This window comes from Salvelinus sp. IW2-2015, linkage group LG35 (genome assembly GCF_002910315.2).
Source record: "Salvelinus sp. IW2-2015 linkage group LG35, ASM291031v2, whole genome shotgun sequence".
NCBI lineage: Eukaryota > Metazoa > Chordata > Actinopteri > Salmoniformes > Salmonidae > Salvelinus > Salvelinus sp. IW2-2015.
The window spans coordinates 5,474,822-5,494,835 of record NC_036874.1 but is presented as its reverse complement, the minus strand read 5'-3'; the positions used below and the strand labels follow the sequence as shown (position 1 = coordinate 5,494,835).

Genomic DNA, 20,014 nt, shown 5'->3' with positions numbered 1-20,014 from the left:
AGTTTCAAGCCAGATGGTACTGTAGCTGGATTCTGTCGATTGAGCTGAGGGAGTTGTGTGACAGGTGTTTGACGGCAACAAGGAACATGTTGAATATGACTGGACCCATACCCCCACGTTGAAGGGCTCTGATTGAAGCCCACTAAGCACCACTCTGGCATGCATACCTTCATGGAACTGTTTTTATCAGGCATCAAGTTAAGACCCAAGTGCAGACTGTGTGAAGTAGCAATYTTTATTGTAACCGCAGGGGCAGGCAAATGACAGGTCAAGGCTGGCAGGGGTCAATAATCCAGAACAGAGGCCAAGARACAGGACGGCAGGCAGGCTCAGGTCAGGCAGAGGTCGGTAATCCAGAGGTGGAGCAAAGGTACAGGACGGCAGACAGGCTCAGGGTCAGGCAGTGGTCAGGTGGGRGGGTACGGAGTCAGGACAAGCAAAGTTCAAAAACCAGGAGGACGAGAAAAAGAGAGACTAGGGAAAAACAGGAGCTGAGATAAAACGCTGGTAGGCTTGAASAAACAAGACGAACTGGCAACAGACAGACAGAAAACACAGGTATAACTACACAGGGGATAATGGGGGAGATGGGAGACACCTGGAGGGGGGTGGAGACAACCACAAAGACAGGTGAAACAGATCAGGGTGTGACAGTTTTAGTATGCTCAGAAACTTGGGTGGCACCCCAAGTTTGGTGAGCTGCTGCCTGAGTATCTCACAGTTGATGGTGTAGAATGCTATTGCCGTAAGCCGCTTTGTCACCCTTAGTCTTGTAGATAGCTACAACATTTGCATCCTTCCAGTCCTGTGGTATGGCTTTGGACAGCCAGATAGACTTGATGAGACGATGCAAGTGGCAAAGGAGGAGGTATCTCCCATGCTTCAGGATCGCGGCTGGGATGCCATCGGTTCCAGAACTTGTTGTTTTTCAGACCTTTGACCACCTGGTGGACCTCAGAGAACTTTGGTGGGATGTGTAGWCCCTGAATGGGCGGGATGTCTGGGAGTTTGTCGAGGTTGAGCAGGTCTGTGGGGTTGGTGTGGTTGAGGAAGTTTTCAAAGTGCTCCGCCATCTCTCTAAGATCCTTTGGTGGTCCTTGAAAAGCYTGTTGCCCTTGGCAGACCTGATAAGGGTTATGGTGTGTTGGGTGTTTTTTGCATCCGCGAGGCTTTGGATCGCATCTGCCTTTTGGACCCACCAGTTGTCCTCAATGGCACAGAGAGTGCGCTGGGTCTCTGCTTAAGCCTGGGAGAGGGAGAATTGGAGAGTGGTGGAGTCTGGGTTGGACAGGAGGGCTTGGTGATGTTTTTTGGTGTACCCGACTGATTCAGAAGCTGCTTCTGGATGGCTGTGCGCAGCTCAGTCTATATGGTGTTGGGGGAGTGGTTGGGGGGAGTTTGTTAGAGAAAAGACGTCAAAAGTTGTTAGTGATTGCAGGGTTTTTGAGGGCATTACAGTTGAGTCTCTTATTTGGTGCTTTCCTTGGATAATGTGGAAGGATCTTAATGCGGAGCTTGAATTTGATAATACGGTGGTCAGTCCAGCATTCCGCCCCACATATGGCTCGGGTCACTAGCAACTCCTTTTGGTTGCACTAACGGACAATGATGTAATCTAGGATATGCCAGTGTATGGAGAAAGGGTGTTGCCAAGAGGTCTTGTATTTGTCCTTCAACTCGAACATGGTGTTGGTGATCACTAGGTGGTGTTCAGAGCATAGGGAGAGTAGCCTCAGCCCGTTGCTGTTCAGCTTTTGTCTTTGATTATTATTTGTGTACTTATTTGACATTTTAACACACACATTTCGCTGCACCCGCTAACATCTTCTAAACTGTGTATGTGACCAATAAACTTTGATTGACTTAGTACACATTCCCAGATCTGGTGTTCGAAACCCACCCTGGCATTGACGTCTCCCATGAGGAGTAGCTTGTCTGTGTGTGGTGTGTTTTGAATGGAAGTGTTGAGAGCTTTTTTTGTTTCATTGTCTGCGCATCCAGTGCCAACAGGGGAGTCAGTGATGCGCTGGAGGAATTAGGTTTTTCACAGCAAAAACCACTCCATGGAAGCAATGAACATTTTCCAGAACACCCTTCAAGAAGATGGTGRAGCACTCACCAATTTCTGTGAGAGTCTTCTCCATGTGAGCAGGTTTCACTGAGCGCTGCGATGTCGATGTTGCACTTCCTGAGTTCAAATTCAGAGATTCAGTGTTTAATAGTCACATCTACAGGGTTGCAGGTGTGATTGCAGGGTACATTGAAAATCTTAGGCTTTGAGCTCCAACGTGCAGGACTAAGTGAAATAAAATAATGACAATAGTAATAAAAAACATCAATAGAAATCGAAATAGCACTATATACACAATAACAATTGTGGCAGTGAGGAATAAATAAATATCCATTGTGGTGGAGGCAGAGTACAGATTGTTGAGCGGGTGGGGTGGAATGACCATAGAGGGAGCAGCAGCATGACCATTGAGTGAAATAAAAACATGAAACATTTTAATATATATAATAAGTAACAATCTACATACTAACAACTGCAACAGGGGTGGAATGTCCATATGGGAAGCAGCAGGTAAGGTAAGTGAGATTTGAGGGTGTGGGGGGGAGTAGCGGGGGGATGTCCATAAGGGAAGTAGCAAGTGGGAGGGGAGAGCAGGTAGCTGACTAGTGGTGGCTATTCAGCAGCCTGATAGTCTGAGGGTAGAAACTACTGGCCAGTCTTTCAGTTTTTGCCATGATGCTCCTGTACTGCCCACGTCTGAGTGTTTGAAGGTGGGAGAACAGGGCATGGCTTGGATGGCTGGGGTCCCTGATGATCTTCTTGGCCTTCCTGAGACACCTGGTGTTGTAGGTGTCCTGTAGGGCAGACAGTGTGCACCCAATGGTGTGTTTGGCTGCACGTATCACCCTCTGAAGAGCCTTGCGGTCCGTGGCGGTGGAGTTGCTGTGCCAGGCTGTGATGCAGCCCGACAGTATGCTCTTGATTGTGCTCCTAAGGTCGTTGTGTTCATGGGCCAAGAGGGCTGGCCTTCTGTTCGGATGGGGGAGGGGTGGAGCAAAAAGCTTGCGCAGGGAGTAGATTAAGGGGAGGGTATGGGTGCGRAGTCCCTACACCCACCATCTTCACTCCAGCCAGACAGACTACTGTAAAACATATTACAGCATCCCTCTGCTGATGTAGAATTTCCTGCCACAAGGAATTATTTTAAACACAAAGTGACTGTGGAATGAATTCACATCAAGCCAAGTACTGCCACAGAACATGAATAACTGCAGTTTAATCAATTAAATAGGCAGAAAACACAGTTATAGATTTAATAAGAAAATGATAAGGGATGAATGTTCTCTAAACTTTGTGTGTAGTATTAGAATCCTCAGTGGTGTTTCTGTATCAAKATCTGGGAGTAAAATGTGAGTATTGGGATATATGACCTGTGGGTGTTGTTTTTCTACTGTTAAACCTTCCAGAGGTCTACAGAGGATCAGTTATAGCTATGGTTATAGCTACATGGCTTCTTCTCAGATAAGAATGTTTGGCAACAAACATTATCTTAGTATGGTCTCAGATGTTGAAAACCAATCCTATCCACATACACGCACATGCACACATACACATACACACACGTTATCTGAGATTGCAGATAGTGTGTAAATAAAGCAGTTAGATGCTGGATAATAGGATGCCTCCTGTGAAACGTTCTGCTTTGGGCAACAGTTTTCACTCTCATATTACCATATTGCGCGTGCGCGTGCGTGCGAGTCTGCGAGTGTGTGTGTGTGTTATTCTCATATTATCAGATTGCTGGTGTCAATTCAGGATAGTTATTTTTTTGCGTAAAAGAAAACAAGGTTTGTGTGTGTGTGTGTGTGTGTGTGTGTGTGTGTGTGTGTGTGTGTGTGTGTGTGTGTGTGTGTGTGTGTGTGTGTGTGTGTGTGTGTGTGTGTGTGTGTGTGTGTGTGTGTGTGTGTGTCGTGTGTGTGTGTGTGTGTGTGCTGTAGGTGTGCAGCAGGTTGTGTGTGTGTGTGTGTAGTGCATGGGTGAACGCTGATCTACAAAATTAGATATCAGTGTATATCTTCAAGATCTTATTAAGTTGTAACGACACTAGTAACATTGTGAAACACACTGGCTTACATCCTGCCTTTGCACTAATGTTTAATTTCACGCTGAAGAGCAGCCCTGACATTCGTAACAAGGTTATATTTATCCTAGCATGATAGAACCACTGACAGCTAAATCACGCAACCGACACAGTACGTACTGTAAGCTCAACGTTTATTTACATTGTCAGTTTCTTATGGTATACTGTCAGCTGAAAGACATCTAGTGACATGGCCTTTTCAATTTACACAATTATAGAAAGTTACCAGATAGCATAAAAGATACTTGATTGTAATTTGTTTGAGTGATAATGGTTACAGTCTGATTGCCTGTTCTGCCTTTAGTCTGGAAGTCCAAGGCCTTCCAGTTGAGCATGTCGCCGGTGGTCAAGTTCATCTGGTTGGTGCTCCTCTGGATCTCACAGGGAGACAGCACGTAGTCCCAAATGTGGACGTCTGTCAGCAGGCCAACAAATGACTAATGCTYGTTGAAACGACCGCTGAACCAATCCTGATCCTGAAACAGGAAACAACAACATGTTGTGTTCAGTAATCGAATGCTTTCTTGTTCTTTTCAATGTTGGATGCTTTATTTTCAAGCAGGAAAGACTATGTGCATTTTTCAYCTTACATTTAGTTCGACTTGGAAAATAAACAGGTGCAAATTGTGTACTCTAGCAAAAGTTTAAATAGTAGTGAGCAAACACAAAACCACTAAACATGTCAAAACAGAATAAGTTTTACTTTCTACTATTTACTGTCATATTTCATTGCAGTTATCACAGTGACTATCTTACCTTGAGGTACAGCACAGCATGTTGTAATCACCACAATTACTAATAGGAATTTCTCCATCTGGTAAGAATTAAAAAACGGTTATTTTTTCTTAATTAACTTTTTTAATGCATATGAAAAACACCTGCTCTGTATGTTACTGAGCAGAACAGTAATATACCATTTATCATAGGTGTGATGAAAAACATCTGCCCTGTATGCTAATAAGCAGACCATTTAAGTTAGATTCATGGTGCTGTTTAATATTTTTTTTAAATAAGCTTTTTTAAGTTGACTGAGKACACGTTCTCATGTACAGCAACGACCTGGGGAATAGTTACAGGGGTGAAGAGAGGGGATGAATGAGCCAATTGGAAGCTGAGGATGATTAGGTGGCCATGGTAGTATGTGGGCCAGATTGGGAATTTAGCCAGAACACCGGGGTTAACACCCCTACTTTTACTATAAGTGTCATGGGTTCTTCAGTGACCACAGAGTCAGGACACCCGTTTGACGTCCCACCCAAAAGTCGGCACATTACACAGGGCAATGGTTAACATCAATTTGTAAAACACATGATCTTACCTTGTGGGTTGTCAGAGTGCCTTGTTGGTGTGTGTGAGGGAGATGAATACTTATCTTCTACTTGTTTCCTCATTCATTTATATCATCAGCAGTTATGACACAAAAAGTAACAGGTATATTATGCAAACATGACAGGCATTATTGACCTAAACAGGTATTATTCACCAGTTCCCTTACTTATAGAAATATTGACTCAATCACACAAGAGGAAACATCAGCATAATAGACAACTTGAACTTTAATAGATCTTAGATCTCTTTTTTTGAGTTCGTCAAGAAATGATTCCTAAACCGGGAATTTTACATCAGGGCTTTCATTAATAATGTAGATATGTACTGAAAAACATAACATTATAAACATTTATTTGTTACAGGTGAACAATTGCAGTCACAAGTTTTGATATAACATTGGTAAACTTGCAGCCSTAAGTACTTTACAAACACTCACAAAACACATTCATAAAAATAACATTATACCAAGTACATACAATGAAAGAAAAGGAGATGAGGCTAAAACAACAGAAAAGGAAACAAACAAATCAACAGAACATTTCAAATGTAGAAACTTTTTTGAGCATAAACAAATGAAAAGGTACATTTAAACAGTATGGTGCATTTTAAACATTTTAAATAGCCTGCATTATTAACCTGTGCATTTTTAGTMTCCTCATGAACCAGGTTTCCATCCAACATTTTTATGGGAGTAATGTTGTTGGATAAAAAGTTTATGACAGGTTTGATAGAAACTGCACATTTGAAGCTAAACTTTCAAATGTTGACGAAACATGCTAGACAAGGTGAGATCTTTTTTTGCGTCTAAAATAAACGCCTTAATGCGCAAATATCGATACAATAACCATCACGATGGTGTGTGGTCCTCCCATTACAACTCCGGAAAGCATGCAGTTTATCAGGCTACAGATTAAATACAGTTGAAGTCGGAAGTTTACATACACCTTAGCCAAATACATTAAAACTCAGTTTTTCACAATTCCTGACATTTAATTCTAGTAAATATTCCCTGTCTTATGTTAGTTAGGATCACCACTTTATTTCAAGAATGTGAAATGCAGAATAATAATAGAGAGAATGATTTATTTCAGCGTTTCTTTCTTTCATCACATTCCCAGTGGGTCAAAAGTTTATGTACACTCAATTCATTTTTGGTAGCATTGCCTTTAAATTGTTTAACTTGGGTCAAACGTTTCGGGTAGACTTCCACAAGCTTCCCACAATAAGTTGGGTGAATTTTGGCCCATTCCTCCTGACAGAGCTGTTGTAACGGAGTCAGGTTTGTAGGCCTCCTTGCTCGCACACGCTTTTTCAGTTCTGCCCACAAATMMTCTATAGGATTGAGGTCAGGGCTTTGTGATGGCCACTCCAATACCTTGACTTTGTTYTCCTTAAGCCATTTTGCCWCAACTTTGGAAGTATGCTTGGGGTCATTGTCCATTTGGAAGACCCATTTGCGACCAAGCTTTAACTTCCTGACTGATGTCTTGAGATGTTGCTTCAATATATCCACATAATTTTTCTTCCTCATGATGCCATCTATGAAGTGCACCAGTCCCTCCTGCAGCAAAGCACCCCCACAAAATGATGCTGCCACCCCCGTGCTTCACGGTTGGGATGGTGTTCTTCAGCTTGCAAGCCTCCCCCTTTTTCCTCCAAACATAACAATGGTCATTATGGCCAAACAGTTCTATTTTTGTTTCATCAGACCCGAGGACATTTCTCCAAAAAGTACAATCTTTGTCCCCATGTGCAGTTGCAAACCGTAGTCTGGCTTTTTTATGGCGGTTTTGGAGCAGTGGATTCTTCCTTGCTGAGAGGCCTTTCAGGTTATAATGATATAGATCTCGTTTTACTATGGATATAGATACTTTTGTACCTGTTTCCTCCAGCATCTTCACAAGGTCCTTTGCTTGTTGTTCTGGGATTGATTTGCACTTTTTGCACCAAAGTACATTCATCTCTAGGAGACAGAACGCGTCTACTTCCTGAGCGGTATGACGGCTGCGTGGTCCCAGGGTGTTTATACTTGCATACTATTGTTTGTACAGATGAACGTGGTACCATCAGGTGTTTGGAAATTGCTCCCAGGGATGAACCAGACTTGTGGAGGTCTACAATTGTTTTGCTGAGGTCTTGGCCGATTTCTTTTGATTTTCCCATGATGTCAAGCAAAGAGGTACTGAGTTTGAAAGGAGGCCTTGAAATACATCCACAGGTACACCTCCAATTGACTAAAATTATGTAAATTAGCCTATCAGAAGCTTCTAAAGCCATGACATAATTTTCTGGAATTTTCCAAGCTGTTTAAAGGCACAGTCAACTTAGTGCATGTAAACTTCTGACCCACTGGAATTGTGATACAGTGAATTATAAGTGAAATAATCTGTCTGTAAACAATTGTTGAAAATTGACTTGTGTCATGCACAAAGTAGATGTCCTAACCAACTTGCCAAAACTATAGTTTATTAACAAGAAATTTGTGGAGTGGTTGAAAAACGAGTTTTAATGACTCCAACCTAAGTGTATGTAAACTTCCGATTTCAACTGTTTGTCCAATGGCCGATGAACACCGATACATTTTATCTAGAATTTCTCTTCATATGACAAGGATTGAAAAGGATTTGCCAGTAGATTGTCGACTGGAATCATGATGACTGCTTGTCTAACATGCTAGCTAAGATTTTTGTATGTGGCTTTATTAACTCAATCATATATATATATATTTTTTACATTATTTGCAAACTGATGTGTGACATGTATTAATGCCAAAATAACATGCAAAATAGTCAACAAAAACATGACATTTATTTTGCTAAACAGGTGGGGCTGAATGATGGGTTGCCACTGATTGTGTGTCACTTTTGCCACTAAGTGTTCTTTAATGAAGAAATCACAAAATTCTCCAAAAGTCTAATAGGCACACAGGCTAATGGAACTTCACACCATATTTTGTGTGTGTAGTATTTTATTAAGTAAGTAAGTGAGGAAAAATATATACCCATTTGTTTTATTGATGCAATACAAATAATTAACCTTGTCACAATTATGTCTAAAAGATCTCACTGGGCTCACACTGGTTAAATCAACATTGTTTTCACATTGTTCCTGTGTTCTTAGTGTTGGTACAAGCTGTTTCTGGGAGTGTGTCTTTGTGCTTTGCCTCTTCATCTATGTATTTAGATATTTGGCATCTACACAAACATCCAGCTATATCCACCACAAATGGAAGTGCTCCCCATAACAGAAGACACTGTGGGCCACTTTGTCTATCTAGTGATGAAAGGGAAGCCTGTTGCTGGGACTCAGAGAGTCTGTTTTCTGGAGGAAATAACAACACTGCCCCAGAGAGGATCACACTGATAGATGTGTTTTTATGAGTCTGACCTGCCCCTGGAGATGTATCAGACAGACACAAAACATAAATTGAAACACTTTTATACGTCTCTGAAACCTGTGTTTCATCTGGGGATAACTGTACATTCAGTCAAAGAAGAGAGAGGATATACAGTAAGAGAGAGGATATGAGAGAAAGAGAGAGAGCTTTCACCAGTGAAAGCTAGTGTCTGGTTTACGTATGGTTAAAAATATATGCATTAAAATGCAACAATGTTTACAGTGTAATACAAAAATAAATACGACTGCATATCAATTAAATAGTATTGCTGGTTTTTGATCCCAGAAACATGGCAAACGATGATTGAATGGTAGCCAACCTCTGAGGGTATAATAGCAAAGAACCAAGAGTTCATGCCTTGAAGACAAATCTATCATCACACTGAGGGTGTTATTTTGTCTGTGTGTGTCTGTGTGTCTGTGTGTGTGTGTGTGTGTCCTCTAAGGTATCAGTGGTTGGCTGTCTTTAGGGTTCCTCTGATCTGCCCCCCCTCTCCCATCCCTGGCGTATGCGGGTGATGGTGTGGTCCACACAGGGGGTGATGAGCAGCAGCTTGAGCAGCAGCACCACAGAGGGAAGCACCAGACACAGCATGTAGCCGGGTGGGGTGTACCACTTGTAGATGGAGGAACTCAGGAACTTGTTCCAGCCATACAGGTAGGTGTGAGCCGTACACAACAGCAGAGTCAGGTGACCCAGCTTGGACTGGTAGGAGAGAAAAGAAAAAACCCACATTTAAAGAAACACACTGAAACACCAAACCCCACACATACACCACACACACACCAGGCACGTGCACAGAGAGAGGTCTAAGGGAGCTTGAGCACCTGCCCTTTTGCCATCCTATGAGAAAAAAAACTTTTTGTGTCAATTTTAGTCTATTTTCTCTATTGTATCTAATGTGAATTGCCCATAAAAAAGTTAATTTCTAATTGTTTTTATCTGGAAAGTTTCCCAACCCTAGCTGCCAAGAAAGCAATTCTCGGCTATCAATCAGTTAAAGTATCTAGCTTGTATAACTATCTTAGCTGGCATGCCTGCTGGCAAGGTTGGTAGACTTGAAAAAAGCAGTTATAAATGTCCTGAATAAGACTCACATTCCTTTCAAGCTTTTACCCAGATTTTAGCAGAGATGCAGAGAAGAATATTTCGTTTTTTTTTAAGGACCCACCAGTCGAGGGGATACATGGAATTAAGCAATAATGATTATTGGCTCAAGATTACAGGAAAAAGCTGCTTCCGGGTTTGACAAATGCAAAAATGCTCCAACTTCCCAGTGGGCTTAGCCATCACCCAGCTATCCTCAAGTACTTTGTGCCCCTTAATTTTTTGGTGCATTGCCGCCCCTGCCGTGCGCGCGCGCACACACACACACACAACACACACACAACACAACACACACACAACACCACCACAACACACAACCCACACACCACACACACACACCACACACCAACCACACACACACACAACACAAAAAAATAACAGGATCTCTAGGTAATTCTCCTGGCCCTGTAATATATTCCTCCCAAATTAACATCTTATGAATAATTTAACATTTAAATCACTGCATACATTTGAGGGAAATTATGAAATTAGAGGAATGAGCCGGAGTTCTCCTGACCCAGGACATTATGAATGAGTGTGTGTGTTCTCTGTAGTGATGGAAATACAACTTCATATCCCCAGCGCATAACCTCTGGCTTGTCTGCGGAAATCAGATTACTCCTGGAGTTTTATTTGCATTCTCGGCTGGATGTTGGCTCTGCCCCCGCATGAATACGTTAATAAAGGGAACACTGAAGAGATAAGTGTACAAAATTAGGGATGGGAATTGCCAGGACCTCATGATACGATATTATCACGATACTTAGGTGCGATACGGTATGTCTGTGCAGAAACGAGAGGAGCATGGAAAAAAAGTTTTTTATCAGTCATGGAAATAAAAAGTGCTGAAAAACATTGGCTCACTATTTAAAAAGAAGATGAGAACAAGCTATAGGATGAAAATACCAAGTGCACAGCCGACTAGCGCTAGCTAACGCTACCTAGGCAAATCGATACTTGGAGTCCAAGTATCAATATAATATTGTACACAAATATTTTTTGCGATATGTAAATGTATCGATTTATTCCCCCATCGCTAGTAAAACTGTCTTGTCTAAGATTCAGTGTGTTCGGTCCTGGTAATCCCACCTGTATGAAGCTGAACTCCCTCCAGCTGAGAACGTTACTGACGGGAGAAGAGATGTGATTCCTAACAGGACGTACAGGCCAAATCCCAGATCCCAGGATAAGTAGAGTCGCCACGCCAGGCCGTCGTTGGGTCAAACTCAGTGGTCCTGTTCTCTCTGATCTGAGAGAGAAAGAGATTAGAGAGAGGGGGGGGGGGGGGGGGCAAGAGAGAGGTGCAAACCCAAGTGGTTATTAATCAAAAACCAGTGCCTGAATACTGCTATATACTCTAGGTGTGTGTCCAATGTACAGATGTAGGATCTTAATATGACCAGTGTTGTCAAAGCAAAAAATAATCCTTCAGCAACAGCATTTGAACGTTTAGTCCGTTCACACTTTTTCGCCAATGTAATGTTACTTGATTGGTGGTTAGGCTATTAGCTGGCCAAAATTAGGCTACATGAAAAGTGCTATACTGTTAAGACATGCTTGAGTACGTTGGCGACTAAGATAATATTAGATTTTTTAAACCTCCTGCTTTGGYCTGGATGTCTTAATGTGTAGTTCATACATTCATAATCAATGAGCAGAATTACTTTCTTACCTTAATTAGCCACAAAATACTTGAAAAGTGACTGTTTTCTTGAAGCTGTGCATCGCCATTTTCCCTACATTTCCCCCATGTGGGCCAGCCTCCTAGCAATTTGAATTTTAGCCAAAGAGCTTCAGCCCCTCGCATTTGAGTGACAGCTAGCAAGAGGCCAGCCCAGCATTAACCAATGAGGTTGCAGGGCTGGCCCAATGGCTCAGTGGCCACAGCAGATACAGAGAAAGCAATGACGTGGTGTCACGAAGTACTCGTTTTCGCCACTTTTGGCTCGTGAGTGCTACTTTCAGAGCTACTGGCCAAAAAGTATACAAAAGTTCCACAGAATCTCTTTAATATAATGTATTAGTGTGAATTTATGTAAATCCTGCTGCGCATAAAAATTCTCAGCGACAACAGAGTGATCAAATTAAGATCTTAAATCTGTACACTATTTCGTCTATCCAATGTTCACTGTTTGAAAGTGTTTAATTTGGTCTTACAGCTAGGTAGGTGTTCTTACCACAGAGACAGTGCTTTCAGTGGCCTTGAACCTCACATAGTACCTGGGAACAAAATCAATACTTTCTTTACTAAAATCCAAAGGAAGACACATTCCACTGTGTGTGTGTGCACGTGCACGTGCATGCGTGTGCATTTGAGTGTATGCTCCACTGACCGTATGGGTATGATAAGTGTATAGAGCACATGCAGAAAGGCGAACCCCAATGCCAGAAGACCCAGCTGTTTCCTGCACAGCATCCAGCGATCCAGCCAATCAGGGAAGCGCCTGATGTTAAACATACATAAACACTTATAATCAACAAAAATACAATATACACTGCTCAAAAAAATAAAGGGAACACTTAAACAACACAATGTAACTCCAAGTCAATCACACTTCTGTGAAATCAAACTGTCCACTTAGGAAGCAACACTGATTGACAATAAATTTCACATGCTGTTGTGCAAATGGAATAAACAAAAGGTGGAAATTATAGGCAACCTGCAGGTGGTGACCACAGACCACTTCTCAGTTCCTATGCTTCCTGGCTGATGTTTTGGTCACTTTTGAATGCTGGCGGTGCTVTCACTCTAGTGGTAGCATGAGACGGAGTCTACAACCCAKACAAGTGGCTCAGGTAGTGCAGRTCATCCAGGATGGCACATCAATGCGAGCTGTGGCAAYAAGMTWTGCTGTGTCTGTCAGCGTAGTGTCCAGAGCATGGAGGCGCTACCAGGAGACAGGCCAGTACATCAGGAGACGTGGAGGAGGCCATAGGAGGGCAACAACCCAGCAGCAGGACCGCTACCTCCGCCTTTGTGCAAGGAGGAGCACTGCCAGAGCCCTGCAAAATGACATCCAGCAGGCCACAAATGTGCATTTTTGTTTCCAACTGCCGTGTCTTTGTGAGACGCAGTGTGGTTGAACGGATGATCTCCGCATGTGTATTTCCCACCGTAAAGAATGGAGAAGGAGGTGTTATGGTGTAGGGGTGTTTTGCTGGTGACACTGTCTGCGATTTATTTAGAATTCAAGGCACACTTAACCAGCATGGCTACAGTACCACAGCATTCTGCAGAGATACGCCATTCCATCTGGTTTGGCTTAGTGGAACTATCATTTGTTTTTCAACAGGGCAGTGACCCAACACACCTCCAGGATGTGTAAGGGCTATTTTACCAAGAAGGAGAGTGATGGAGTGCTGCGTCAGATGACCTGGCCTCTACCAAATTGAGATGGTCAGGGTTACAATTTTTGGATTACTACATGATTCCTGATGTGTTATTTCATAGTTTTGATGTCTTCACTATTATTTTACAATGTATAAAATAGTAAAAATAAATAAAAACCCTTGAATGAGTAGGTGTTCTAAAACTTTTGACCGGTAGTGTATGTCGACACCCCTTCAAATTAGTGGATTTGGCTATTTCAGACACACCCTTGCTGACAGGTGTATCAAATCGAGCACACAGCTATGCAATCTCCATAGACAAACATTAGCAGTAGAATGGCCTTACTGAAGATCTCAGTGACTTTCAAGGTGGCACTGTCATAGGATGCCACTTTTCCAACAAGTCAGTTCTTAAAATGTCTGCCCTGCTAGAGCTGCCCCGGTCAAAGTTAAGTGCTGTTATTGTGAAGTGGAAATGTCTAGGAGCAACAGCGGCTTAGCCGCGATGTGGTAGACCACACAAGCTCAGATCAGGACCGCCGAGTGCTGAAGCGTGTGGCACATAAAGATCGTCTGTCCTCGGTTGCAACACTCACTACAGAGTTCCAAACTGCCTCTGAAAGCAACGTCAGCACAATAACTGTTCGTCTGGAGCTTCATGAAATAGGGTTCCATGGCTGAGCAGCCGCACACAAGCTTAAGATCACCATGCGCAATGCCAAGCGTCGGCTGGAGTGGTGTAAAGCTCTCCACCATTGGACTCTGGAGCGGTGGAAACGCGTTCTCTGGCAGTTCGACGGACGAATCTGGGTTTCGCGGATGCCAGGAGAACGCTACCTGCCCGACTGCATAGTGCCAACTGTAAAAGTTTTTGGGAGGAAGAAACATTTTCTGGGGCTGTTTTTCATGGTTCGGGCTAGGCCCCTTAGTTCCAGTGAAGGGACATCTTAACGCTACAGCATACAATTACATRCTAGATGATTCTGTGCTTCCAATGTTGTGGCAACAGTTTMGGGAAGGTCCTTTCCTGTTTCAGCATGACAATGCCCCCATGCACAAAGCGAGGTCCATTCAYAAATGGTTTGTCGAGATTGGTGTAGAAGAACTTGACTGGCCTGCACAGAGCACTGATCTTAACCCCATGGAACACCCTTGGGATAAATTGGAACGCCAACTGCTAGCCAGGCCTAATCGCCCAATATCAGTGCCCGACCTCACTAATGCTCTTGTGGCTGAATGGAAGCAAGTCCCTGCAGCAATGTTCCAACATCGAATYGAAAGCCTTCCCAGAAGAGTGGAGGCTGTTATAGTAGCATAGGGTGGACCAACTCCATATTAATGTCCATGATTTTGGAAGGAGCTGATCGTCAAGCTTGTTTCCACATACTTTTGGTCATGTAGTGTAGATACACACATATACATACATTGTATTGTATACATGTATGCAAACACACTCACATACACACAGAGGTCTGACCTGTACTTGGTGCCTCTGTAGAGCTGCAGGAAGGAAGCCAGGACACCAGGCAGGTAACAGAGAGACAGCATAATCAGAGACACGATGGGACACACCTGGCGAGAACACACACACACACCTTGAACAGCTGACAACACACACACAAACACAAACACAAACACATAGAGGGCCTGTGGCCAGTACCTTGTTAGCCAGTGAGACCATGATTCTGAAGGAGATGTCTTTGCCCTGGGTGGCGTATGCATAGATGATGTCTCTGATCAGCAGGTAGAAAAAGAAGGCAGCGCTGAGGCCGATGGCGATGCGCAGGGGGAGCCTCCACTGGGGGAACAGCTGCAGGGGGAAGTCCTCCAGCTCCCGGGCCACTGAGAGAGATCCCCGGTCCAGGGCACTGAGACCCAGCATGGTGACTACCGCCATCACCACCTGCTTGGCCTCCACACTGTCTCCGCAGATATACACCTGACATATATTTATGCACATACAGTGGAGTCCAAAATTATTGACACCCTTTATAAATATGCGCAAAAATACCTGAAACAAATGTATCATTCAAATACTGAGCTATAATGTATGTTCCAAAAATGTCGGAAATGATATTATTTTATACTAATACTTGTGCTTAGTGAAAGATATTTTGTTTAACAAGTAATTTAAAAAAGGTATTGACACCCCTGTTTTCAATACCTCACMTTGCGAGGATAACGACACTGAGTCTTATTCTAAAATGTGACCCTTTTCAAGAAACTAGGTGTATGTCGTGGGTCACAACTTCACACAAGAGCCATTTGAACGTAATKTTTTTTTTAAGCAAAATGCGTTTATTGACAGAAATGCCTTCTGGAGCATGTGAACTTTCATGTGCCTTAATAACAAACTTGTATGCCATCTGTAAATACAAATCTTTTTTTTTAAATTACCAGCCTAGTTGGTTTAGCCACTGAAAAAGGAGGCAACCTTCCCGCAAGCCATGATTGGCTGAGATAACGAGTGGGCTGGATATGCTGAGAGATGAGTTCGGATTGGACTGCCATATAGCACGCTTCTGTCTATTTGAGCTGGTTAGTATGTGTAGGTAATCCTGTCTAACGCGGCTTTTAAAACATATATATTGCTTAGTAGAACTGCATAAGAGTTTGAAATCTGTGGAATTAGAGTATGATAGCTAAGGATATGGAGAAAACACTTGTCTCCGGATTACATCTTTAAGCATCTATGACAGGGAGAAGCATCCAACCATGATGTAAGCTAGTCTAGCCTTGACAAAATACTCCACTATGCAAGTATCCATTTCAATAGAATGTCACTGCGACAACTGCTGATAGAAGTAGCTGGTAAATTCGCTCTGGCAATCTACTCCGATTTTAGACCATAGGTAAGATAGTCTAGCTAGCTARATTTTCAGYTATTACACGTGTCTAATTTTTACATAAAGTCTTTTCATTTCAAGTTAAAGTATACTGTTAGCTAGATCCTGGCTGGATCGKTAGCTAACATTATGTGGATGATCTTATTATTCCTATCTCAGAGCAATTTGCTTTGCTTGTTATAGCCTAATGTTAGCTCGCTAACATTGAACCTGGTTGGTTAGCTAGCTAGCTACATGTCTTAACAAAAGACTCCACTATGCAAGTGTCAATTTTAATAGAATGTCACTGCGACAACTGTTAGCCAGTTAGCTTGGGTGCTTGACTGCTGTTGTTTGGACAGAACGCTCAGATCAACCCTTAAAGAGATTGGTGGAGCTAAAGCTTAAGAGGGTGTGAAAGATGCTGAATGGGTGTAGACAAAGAAGAGTCCTCCAGTATTTTTAAACCTTTATTTAACTAGGCAAACCTCAACTAGAGCTCTCCAGTATGTACCAAAACATTCAAAGGCCAATTCCTCAAAAGTGAGGTTACAAGTTTATCAACTTTCAAAGCAGAATTACTTTCCCATTGTTCCTCAAATGCAGTATATTATATCCCATTGTGTAGCTCTGTGTCTCTGCTTTTATCCAATGTAAAAAACACAATTTCAAATGTTGCTACATAAMACCAAATCAAGGCTGAGCACACCAGTTGTGGATTTGGCATTGAAAAACACAAGCATATGCAGAAAAGTTCTTCAAACCCACTGTTACATTTTTGACTCATTTCAGGACACTAGGCGTATGTTGCGCGTCACTACTTCAAGATGAGACATTAATATAATTTTATGAAAAAGAAATCCAAATGCTTTTTTTGGCAGAAATGCCTTCTGGAACATGTGAACTTTCATGTGCCTTAATAAAAAACGTGTATGCCATCAGTAACTACAAATAAAATTGCCTAGTTGATTTATTTACGGAAAAAGTTAGGAACCTTCCCGCTAGCCATGATTGGCTGAGATAATGGATGGGCTGGACATGCCCATCTGGTCACTTGTGTAGGTAATCCTTTCTAATGTGGCTTTTTTTAAAGATATCACGTATACATGTAGAACTGCAAAAGTGTTGTTTCGGAGGACCATTTTTGAAATCAGTGGAATGCCGTGGAATTAGATTATATAGCTAATGAGATGGAGAAATTCTGGCATTTGATTGCAAATATGCAGAGGAGTCGAAAAGAGAACACATAAAAACACATCTTCAAACTAAGGACAACCATGGTATCCGTGAAGAGAGGGAGAAGTGTCTATCCAAATATACGGGTAAGATAGTCTAGCTAGCTACATTTTCAGATATTATACGTTTGTAATTTTGTCAGAAAGGCATTTTCATTTCAAATGAAAGCGTATATTTAGCTAGCTAGCTAACTTTAGCTGCTGGCTGGCTGCTAGCTTACTTAACGTTACGTGTATGATCTGTGTAGTAATATTATTTGTATCTCCGAGCCATTTGCATTGCTAGTTATAGCCTAACATTAGCTAGCTAGATAACATTGKACCTGGTTGGTTAGCTACCTGGTTGGTTAGCTACAAACTTTGTGTCCTGAATACAAAGCGTTGTGTTTGGGGCAAATCCAACACAACACATCACTGAAGAGTACCACTCTTCATATTTTCAAGCATGGTGGTGGCTGTATGCTTGTCATTGGCAAGGACTAGGGAGTTTRTTTTTAAGATAAAAAAAGAAACAGAATAGAGCTAAGCACAGGCAAAATCATAGAGGAAAACCTGGTTCAGTCTGCTTTCAAAAATATACCAAAACATGCATCCTGTTTGTAATAAGGCATTAAAGTAAAACTGCAAAAAAATGTGGCAAAGAAACAAACTTTGTGTCCTGAATACAAAGCCTTTTGAGTGAATTGGAACACTGACAGAGAGCCTCACTACTGCTCTTGTGGCTGAATGGAAGCTAGTCCCCGCAACAATGTTCCATCATAGTGGAAAGCCTTCCCAGAAGAGTGGGGGCTGTAATAGCAGCAAAGGGGGGACCAACTCCATATTAATGCCCATTATTTTGGAATGAGATGTTCGACGAGCAGGTGTCCACATACTTTTGTACACATGTAGTGTACACACTACACATGTAGTGTATATAGACTTGAATCTAGTAGCCAATTGGTTTCATGGGCATGGCTTGAACCTCGGTGTGTGTACCTGTCTGTTGGCATCTGAAGGTCCATTCTGCAGACTCCAGGCAGACAGGGTGTTGAAGCCTTTAACCACCTCAGCTCCAGGGACCAGACTGTTCATGTACATATAACCACATTTACATTACATCAACATACACAGCAACATATAAAAACATTCCTAATTTACAAAAGACATACACATAATAACAACATCTACTGTATAGCTCTCACCTTTGCAGGTATTCTGCGTTGGCCTCTGGGTACTGATTCTTCCTCAGGTTGTTACTGACATCCACCAACACCTGCAATTCAACATGYAATCAAATACACTGATTCATACTTTATATTTGCCAAAAACACTGGAATTCACATTCTATTGGCTAAATACACTGGTACATACAATATATTGGCTAAATAAACAAGCATGTCGCTCGACTCGCAATAACATCTGCTAAACATGTGTATGTGACCAATAAAAATTTGATTTGAAATACATTGGGACATAGAATATACTAGCTAAATACGCTGGGACATACATTATATTCGGCAACTTTACAGTTACATGCTGGCAAAACAGACATTCATACATATGGCAGAACTAATAAAACATATGCTACCTTCCCCTTTAYCTGATTGGCCAGTGGTACCAGGAAGTCGTAATGTTCTCTCTGGACAGCGATGAAGATCATAAGGGCTGACTGAGCAGCTGCAGCATGACCCAGGACCTGCATATACATCATCAACATATTGATACACATATAAACACACATACATTATATTCACATGTACTCCTTCAAACATAAATAAATATATTGAAATACATTTACAACACAGTAAAAACACGTCACCAGATCTATTTTATTTTGTACCTGTGCTCCGTGGGGTATGAGGGTGCTGCTGCTGTGGGGCCGTCGGCTGCCGAACACCACKCCGTACCCCGCCTGCAGCAGACGCAGGCCCAGAGAGCGCCCCAGGTCCCCCGTCCCAAACACACACACCCTCTCACACTCAGGTGGGGCAGGGACAGCCTCCCTCATCGGAGACAGGGACACACATTCACTCTTCTCCTCACTCCTCTCCTGACCCGTCATGCCTGAACAGAGACAGACAAAGATCTCCTCGAGTCGTAGATAGTCAACAGAAAGTGTCAGAAAGACCAGAGAATTTAAAATAACTTCCTGAAGTTGCAATCACAGAAAAAGTACATCCACAAGAATGGAGCTTGCAGGATGAACGTCCCTTTCACTTTGTTAAGTTCTTCAGCAGACACCTCCTCTAGACGGAGTRTTATAATCCAGACAGAGCACTGTCAATAAATGCTAGGACATGAAATGTTTTCTGCATTACATGTCCCAAAACAATAGTCTTCAGAGTTGGAGCAGCTCCTCTGAGTTTTCTAGATGAAAGTCTGACTGAGACACTACTGACTAAGTCTCTATTTGTGTCTGGGCATGCTCCTGGAGGGAGGAGGGAAGGGAGTAGTCTCACTGCCAAGCTGGAAACTACGTTGGAAGAGGAGGGTTTTTGCTTGTGTGTGTGTGTGTGTGTGTGTGCGCGTTTGTGTGTGGGAAGGAAACCCATGGCACTCACTCTGCAGTGTCTCTGAGGAGAGGCCAGTGGTTTCTGGGAAGCAGGGAGGTTAGATAATAGTGGAATACCAGACCTGGAGAGACGCCAGATCACTGTG

General features: G+C 42.5%; 1 pseudogene; it reads right to left on the bottom strand.

Annotated features, from left to right (window-relative positions):
- Window positions 1–8,471: 8,471 nt before the first annotated feature.
- On the bottom strand, window positions 8,472–19,797 carry LOC111959130 (metalloreductase STEAP4-like; annotated as a pseudogene).
- Between the last annotated feature and the right edge of the window lie 217 nt (window positions 19,798–20,014).